This window comes from Triticum aestivum, chromosome 4B (genome assembly GCF_018294505.1).
Source record: "Triticum aestivum cultivar Chinese Spring chromosome 4B, IWGSC CS RefSeq v2.1, whole genome shotgun sequence".
In the NCBI taxonomy this organism is placed as follows: Eukaryota; Viridiplantae; Streptophyta; class Magnoliopsida; order Poales; family Poaceae; genus Triticum; species Triticum aestivum.
This window is the reverse complement of record NC_057804.1, coordinates 600,689,608-600,698,499: the sequence shown is the minus strand read 5'-3', so window position 1 is coordinate 600,698,499 and position 8,892 is coordinate 600,689,608. Positions and strand designations below refer to the sequence as shown.

General features: G+C 48.1%; 1 pseudogene; it reads left to right on the top strand.

Moving 5' to 3' along the window:
- The first annotated feature begins 4,566 nt into the window (after nt 1-4,566).
- On the top strand, nt 4,567-6,213 carry LOC123089346 (uncharacterized; annotated as a pseudogene).
- The last annotated feature ends 2,679 nt before the right edge of the window (nt 6,214-8,892 follow it).

The following is an 8,892-nucleotide window of genomic DNA, read 5'->3' as shown; positions in this document are numbered from 1 at the left end:
GCCCAAAGAATGTCATGCAGGTGCATCTCAGGCCCGCCCAGGATGAAAAGCCAATTTTCTGTCATGATTTATTGTCATAGACGTATGATCCCACCACATCTATGATGATATCAGATTCTGTCATAATTATCATCATAGAAGTGTCATAAGTATGACAGAAAAAATTTCGTTTATCCCAAAATGTCACGGATGTGTCTTTTTTTGTAGTGTATGGTGTTTCTCCCTCTCTATCCTGTTGTGATGGATTGAGTTTTACTTTTGATATTTCGTTGTTATTAGATTGAATACTTTTATGGATTTGAGAGCACTTGATGTATGTATTGGAACTCAACTCGTGGATTCCCGAAGTGACATTGGGGTAATCTATGCATAGGGGTTGATGCATGTTTTCGTCTTTGTTTCTCTGGTAGAAATCTTGGGGCACTCTTTGAAGTTCTTTGTGTTGGATTGAGTATTATGAATCTGAAATTGTTTGATGCATATCGTATAATCAACTCACGGATACTCGCAGTGACATTGGAGTATCTAGGTGACATTAGAGTTGGTTGATGTGTATCATATGGTGTTATTTTAGTACGAACTCTAGGGTTGTTTGTGACACTTATAGGGATAGCTCAGATTGATTGGAAAGAATAACTTTGAGGCGATTTTGTACCCTACAAACAATTTCTTCTTATGTTCTCTGCTAGATAAGAACTTTAGAGTGATTTTTTATCGCACATTGAGGGATGGTTATATGATCCAATTATATTATCACTGTTGAGACATTGCACTAGTAAAAGTATGAACACAGGCCTTGTTTTCAAGCATTGCAATACCGTTTGTGCTACCTTTTGGTACTTGCTACCATACTGTTTTTTGTTTCTATTACAAAAATTAATATCTACTAGCATTACTACACTCGTATTACCATCTCTTCACCGAACTAGTGCAACTATACAATTTACCATTGTATTTGGTGTGTTGGGGACACAAGAGACTCTTTGTTATTTGGTTGCAGGGTTGTTTGTGAGAGACCAACTTCATCCTATGCCTCCCACAGATTGATAAACCTTAGGTCATCCACTTGAGGGAAAATTGCTATTGTCCTACAAAGCTCTGCGCTTGGAGGCCCAACACGAGTCTACAAGAATAAAGTTGCGTAGTAGACATCACATGCCGCTTCAGGGCATGATTTCATGTGCCGCCTTACAGATCTGCAATTTCCGGTGATGAAACCCTAGTAGAGCAATAAATGTCTCAAATATTGCACGTGGGTCCAAAAATTGTGGGGGCCTGGCACGTATCATGCGATGGTCTCCTTTGAGAGCACGAGAAGTTTCGAGGCCAACTGAGCAATAGGACCTGCATTTCCTGCACAAATCTGACACGTTCCCTCTCAATACCCAAAGACTAGCTCGGAGATGATGCGGTTTACAAGCGTCCTCAGAGGAGGCTTATTTGAAACACGCTCAAAATTTTACCACACCTACAGGGGCATGTGATGACACCATGCCAACTCTAGAGGAATTTTGGCATCCTACAATTTTCCGACGATTAAAGGGTTACATCAGGCATGCCACCGAGGTACTTTCGCCCCCGGTGGCAGGCCATGCCCTGCCCTCGTCTGCACAAGGCCTACGCATGCCGCAAGGACATCACAAAGGATTTTCCATGTCGGTTTCGGGCATGATTTCACGTGCCGCCTTGCAGATCTGCAATTTTCGGCAATTAAACCCTAGCCGAGCAATAAATGTCTCAAATATTGCATGCGGGTCCAAAAAATGTGAGGGCCTGGAACGTGTCATGCGATAGTCTCCTTTGTGAGCACGAAAAGTTTTGAGGCCAACGGAGCAATAGGCCCCGCACTTCCTACACAAACCGGACACGTTCCCTCTCGATACCCACACTAGCTCGAAGATGTGTGGTTTACAAGTGGTCTCAGGGGAGTCTTATTCGAAACACGCCCAAACTTTTACCATACCCTATAGGGGCCATGTGATGACACTGTGCCAGCTCTCGAGGAATTCCAGCATCGTACAATTTTTCGGGGATTTAGACGGTTGCATTAGGCATGCCACCGAGGTACTTTCGCCCCCCGGTGGTAGGGCATGCCCCTCCCTCATCTACACAAGTCCTATGCATGCCGTAAGGACATCACAAAGTATTTTCCTTGCCACTTCCGGGCATGATTTCATGTGTCGCCTTTAAGATCTGGAATTTCCGGTGATGAAACCCTAGCCGAGCAATAAATGTCTCAAATATTGCATGCGGGTCCGAATGCGGGGGCCTGGCATGTGTCATGCGATGGCCTCCTTTGAGAGCACGAGAAGTTTCGAGGTAAACGGAACAACAGGACCCGCACTTCCTGCACAGATTGAACACGTTCCCTTTCGATACCCAGAGACTAAAAAATGCGGGGGCCTGACATGGATGGAAGACTCAAAAATAATAATAATTGAATTAAACAAAATCCCCGGCATCCATCAGGAAGATGGCCTATCACTGTGAATCTTCTTTGCTCGGAATAGGTGAAGATTGAAAGTAATGGTACATCTCGTTAACAGGGGTGTAATAAAGACTGAAGCTTACTGCATCTAGACTATCTGACTATTTAAACAGGTCTTGTTGCTTGTGTCTGGGCGAGGTGGGACTAAAGTATGCTGAGAGCCTGATCTTTACTTAGAGTCACAGTCGACAAAGAATTGCAACCGTGACCGTGCCGTTGGTCGCCACCGGATGTGCCACATGGCGAAACTTTGTCGTGCAGCGATTGTTTGGCTCTCGGCAAATAGTGCCTTTGCCGAGTGTTCTCGTTTTGCCGAGGTCTACTCTCAGCAAAATCATGTGTTTGCTGAGAGTACCTATCGGCATCTATGACTTTGCCGAGTACCCGTGATTTGGCTCTCAGCGAAGAGCCTGGCACCCAACGTATACGAAAATTTCAGTAGTGCTAGGTGGCTAGGGCAAACTCTTTCCTGCAAACTTTGTCAGCAAGCCCGTGGATTCACCTCCCCTCTTCCTACGCTCTGGCGGGGAGGGGAATCCCAGTGCCTCTACTCCGGTTAGTAGTTTAGGTTAGGGTATTTTAGTCCTCGCATGTGCGGTGCTCGGGCGGATGGAGGCGCTACTTCTTTGAGTTTGTCTTCCGGGCTCTGATCCTCCTCGAGTTTGCCCGACTAGATGTAGTCGACGGAGCTCAGTGTAGATTCCTCCCGTGTCTTTGGGACGGTGAAGTTAGGGTTTCTCTTGTGGCGAAATTTGGTGTCAGGTGCTTCAAATCTATGCAAAGGCTCAACGGTGATGATTGCGGCTCCAAGACGTTGGCCCTTAGGGGCACATGCACGAAGATTTCCCGGCTGCTATCGACAAGGCCAAGCCGGCTCCAGTAGGGAAGCGGCGACAGCGGCGCGTTGGCGGCTCGTTTTGGCGGCAGTAGTGGTTGTTTGGGGGTCTTGAAATCTCAATGTAATTTTTATTATGTTTGAGATGCTTTGTACTTCTGCTGAACTTTGATAATATATCTGGCTCATTTTTTCAAAAAAAATATATAGCCCCCTAAAAAAAGTAACGGTATATAGCACATTCTTTTTTTGATATATATATATATATATATATATATATATATATATATATATATATATATATATATATATATATATATATATATATATATATATATAGCACATTCGTTCGTTTGTTGCCCGGCATCCGCCGATAACTGCCACGTGTGTGGCATAATGAATACCTGACCACATGAGTCGTGTGGTCGTACCCAGGAGACAACCCACACGATCTTGTGTGGGCGAACATTAAAACTGCCGACACGTTTGGGCGCAGCTACGACGGCCCACTTGATCATATGTGGCAACTGCTCACCCCCATCCTATGAGCCCGAACACGTATGTAAATCAACTTTAGTTGCCATGTCTAATTAACTGTAGTTGATGTGTCTATCATGCATTATTAAATATAGTTGTCATTTGTAACTAATTTTAGAGTTGTCAGGTATGGTCAAACCATAGTTATCATGTATGATTAAATATAGTTGTCGTGTGTGGTTAACTAGTTGCGACATATGCACACATGTAGTTACCATCTATCATCATGTGAGTGTTGTGTGGGTCAAGAGCAGTTTCACCCACAGGTTCAGGCGAGTAGCGCCCACACGTGTAGCACTAAATGATAACGCTCACACCATCCTGGGTGCTTATATGGCTCTTGACCTAGCTGACAATTGCTTCAAAATTCATGCAGATGAATCGAAGGACATCGAGTGTGTGTAGACGTGTTGATAAGTGCCACACGCGTTATCATTTGGGTATATGATTTTGTTTCGTGTTTGTGAAGGACTGTGTCGTAGCAGCTGCTGTTGTGGCCTTCCGTCCTCGTCATCACGCGGCTCATGTTGACTTGACCTGGGTCTTGCATTTGTCGGTCGTCGTCGCTTGTCACGGGCTTCCGGCATATCGGTGCCGATTCTTGTATACCAGGCTCCCGGGACTGCACTTCACACGGTTTTCTCCCCTGCCAATCTCACCGACCCGAGCTCGACCAACGGCGTCCACACATCTACAAAGTAGCAGCATGGCGGGGCGGCTTGCTGCCGTGCCGGAGTTGAGCAGAGCACCGCGGGGTTCACGGCTCCGTCCCCGCCGCTCAGCGTCTACCGTGAGTCGATCCGAAGCGTCGCCGTGTCCGGAGGGAGAATCACACCGACTGTCTTCTCTCACTCCGGTAATACCGAACACAGCCGCTCCGGCGACTCCGGTTCCGGTGCCTCTGGTTCTTACCCGTCCAACAACTCCGGCTCCGGCTCCGCCTCCTCTGGTTCGGTCCACGCTGCCGCGGCAGACTACGGTGCTCACGAGCTCACGAAGATCGCCCGCCGAATGGTCAGCGACGGCTACACCCAGCGCATGGTCAGTGCATTCGAATACGGCGGTTGCTCGGACCGTACGCTGGAGGCTTGGTTCTTCGAGCTCGACGTGGACTGGGTTCTCCAAATCCCCGAGGGCGATGGCTCATGGCGGCAGCTCCAGCTTCAAGACTTGGTCAAGAAGTGGATTCGAGCATTCATCACAACCGTCGCCAGTATCAAAGAGGTGGCCATCAACGTCCACGAGGCGATGGCGGTCGCACAGTTTGGCAAGGCAAGCATCGCCAAGATGCTCGAGCTCGTCTTCATCGACACCATCACCCCTGCAAGTAAGGAGGAGAAGCTACGGGCTGCGCTAGACATGTATATATGCGTCTCGAGTGCAGAACAAATGTTTTCGCCGGAAGTCCAACTCAAATTCAAGGGCTTGAGCAAGAAAATATTCATGGACATAGGCGGCTCGTTGCCCAGAGAAGTGAAGAGGTTGAGCAAGGCCATATACAGCACGGTAATGGAGGTGAGGGCATTCGTGGAGGAGGACGACTCGTGGGCCATCGAGATACCAAGAGGAAGAGGCGACATCCACAGGAACACTTGGTTGATGGTGAATTGCATCAAGTCCATGCAAGATAAAGCACGGCACCACGAAACCGAATACCTCCGTGGCCTAATAGATGATTCCGTCCGTTATCTCAAGGATCTGCTCTCGAGGAAGTCGGAGCTATGCGCGGACCAAAGCCTGAGGTACCTGTTCCTGCTCAATAATTCCTACTTGGTGGCAATGATGGTTGAGCCATGGTCGCTCATGGTTGAGTCATGGTCTAGACACGAGTGGAGACCTGCCCCCGAATGCCTAAAGTACATGAATGAATATCTCGATGTTTCTTGGAGGCATGTGCAGTCCCACATGCCGAAAACGGTCTTCATAGATGGCTATCTTGATGGTTCTCGACGTCGGCTACATATGTTGTTCGGCATGCTTGCACCGCTCCAGCATCGGAAGAACGCCGCTTCACTGGCAAAATTCGAGTCCGCGTTTCAGAAAACTTACGCGGCCCAGAAGTTCTGGAAGGTACCGAATCCTCAGCTCAGAGATGAGCTGCGGAGAACAATCATAGAGAGAGTCGTCTCAGGTTACCGCTGCTACCTGGAGAAGCATCCGAAGCTTGAGAAACAGGTTAGGGGCGGAAGCAGCAGCCCCGACGTGTTAGAGGAGATGCTGGGAGAGCTATTTGAAGGATAAATTAAAAGCTGCTTGAGGGATGGAAAGTTACCCGACAAATAGCTAGCAGACTACTATATTTCATGCATGTTTATAGCTATTGCATTTGGCTCTTTTGAAAGAAGTTATACTATTGGTTAATTCTTGTTTGGTTTCTTGATTAAATAAGCAGCACCAGGTACTGCATCAAGTGGTTGGCCGCAATATCCGTGGGCCCAGAGGATACAGTAGTCTCATGAAACAGGTAGAGAGGGAGGGGGGGGGGGGGGGGGGGGGGGGCACAGCCGAAGGAGAGAGTGGGGCCTCAGTCGGCGCCGGTCAGACAATCAACCAAGCATCAACAGGCGGGGGAGCCGAACACGCCAGAGGACCGCGTCTTCTCTACAAGCTGTAACACCCCAAGAATTTAACCAGATTTTTGATAATAAAATTTTGCCAAGAAATTAAAATTTTGCCTGCAAGAATATTTCTGTTGATTTCAAAACCTTTCTTTTAATATTAAGGAGTTTTTTCCAAGTGGAGCTTTCCAAAATATATTGGACTTCTATGCTCTCTGTATAACATTTTCTTAATCAGTGGATTTATTTATTAAATTATTCCACCCTGAGCTATAATCATTAAAATGACTTGCTTTAAGTTTTGGAGCTCTGTTTGAACTACAACCATTTGATAACTTTAACTAAAAATCCAATCAAAATTTGGAGATGTCATGTGATGCCCCTAAATCACTTTTGTGCAATAATATATTTATTTCATTGCATATTTTGAAGGTTACACCTGTTTTTCAAATCTGTTCCAGTGGACACTTTTGCACTATAGCCTAATTAAATATCTCCCTAGAGCCTCCACCAAATTTATGGGATGTCACTGGTAGCAGGCCATCCAACTTTATGCAAAAACGTAGTGTTGTTCTTTGGAAAAATTTAGTGCACCAACCTCTTTTTCATTCTGGACCAGACTTGTGTTTTCTACTGCAACCCCATTCATTCTTGCTCAAGTGACCTTGTGCTTTCTCATGCTTGTAGTCAACCCTGCAAAACCCCTAAATCCAGGAGCTTGCACTCTTTGGAACACTTTTGGTCTATGTAATGATGCCATCTTCTCCCTGTCCAGAATTGTAGTTTTGCAAAACTTGCACTAGCAAGTTTCTCCTTTTGGCAAACTAACCTTACCACCCTCTCTTTCTTCTAAAGAGACCCCACTCTGGGAGATTTGGCCACCCCAAGAACTACCTAGGTGCCCTTGGCATTTTGTCAAACACCCTGAGTGCATAGCCAGATTTGGCATGACTTCAAGTTTACATTGTGAACTTGAGCCCCTGACCTATTCAGCATGTCCCATGGATCTGCCCTAGCCTATAACCCCACTCTGCTAACCCTCTTGTAGTTTGGAACCCCCTAGCATGCCATAGCATTTCATCGAGCACGTTCCGTGCGTGCTCTGGGCGCGCCCAGAGCGTGCGTTTGGCACGCACGTGCGCCCGAGCCGCCGCGTCACGCCCCACACTCACTCCGGCCCGTGACCGACCGCAGCCAGCACGCCGTGTCCCCTGCTGCACCCCACGAGCCCTGCAGCTCTCGCCACGTCTCCGGCAGGCCAGCCGCTAGCCGCCACCACCGCCCGACAGCTCCTGCGCTAGCCAGTGCCGCCCAAGCCATCTCCGCTCGCCAGCTCGCCCTTGGAGCAGTAGCCGCTCGTCCGCTAGCTCCTGCCGCCATCCCCAGCCTTGCCACGATGCCCTGCAGCTACAGAAGACGGTCGCCGACGCCCTTATCTGCGGTCGCCGCCGAACCGCCTCGACTCGCCTATTTAAGGGAGCCCCAAGCCCGTTCCCGCACACAGGCAGCCTCAGGTCACCCCAATGGCGCTCCCCTAGCCCGTAATCGACCCGGAGAGGTTCTCTTCCCTGTCTCCGGCAACTCCTGCCGCTGCCACTGCCCCAGCCACTCCGGCACCATCAGGGCCTCCCCCTCTCCACTCTCTCCACCAGGAGCCTTCTCTTCCTCCCGTGAACCTTTCCCCCTACTCGATTTTGATCGGGAACCACCGCGGCCACAAAAACACTTTGCTCCCGAGGCCTCCTCCGCCGCGAAGCTCACCGTTGGCGACTCCCTCCACCCCCGCCGACCCAGCGACCATCGGGAGGACCGCCCCGGTCTTGCAAATCCACCTCGACTCTCTGGAGCCCGCGGGGAGCAGCCATTCGCCGGCGTCGATCGCCGTCGCCTCGCCTCTGTTCGGGCGAAGGAAGAAGGAGGGATGGACTGGTCAAACCTGACCAGTGGGCCCCCTGGACCCACTGTCAGTGACCCCGCCCCAGTCCACGTGGGTTAAGTGGAAGCGCATTTCCATATTACGCCTTCGACGTGTACGTGCATATTCGAAACGTTTTCTTTTCTGTTTTTATTTAAATAACAGATTTTTGACCAAACTTTGACCGGCTGTATCTTATTAAATACAACTCCAAATAAATTAATTCTTTTTCCTACCTCTCTCAAATATTGTCTAGTTTATTTTAAGATTTATTGAAAAAAATTTCAAAACAACTTTTTGTGCTGTTTGTTTTTGTGTGTTAATTCATATATATTCTTTCAAATAGGATTTTTGAAGATTTCAAGATGTTTTGGAATGCACCCTGCTTTCCCATGACCTGAAGGCAAGCATTCTGAACCCTGGTGAAATTTTTATGTGTGTTGTTTGACTCGGTGACAACACCACCCCGACACGAGCATACGTCATTTTATGTGAGGATGTGGTCCTGCTCATGAGTGAAGAATTATGATTTTTATGCTGATGGAGTTGACATGATTTG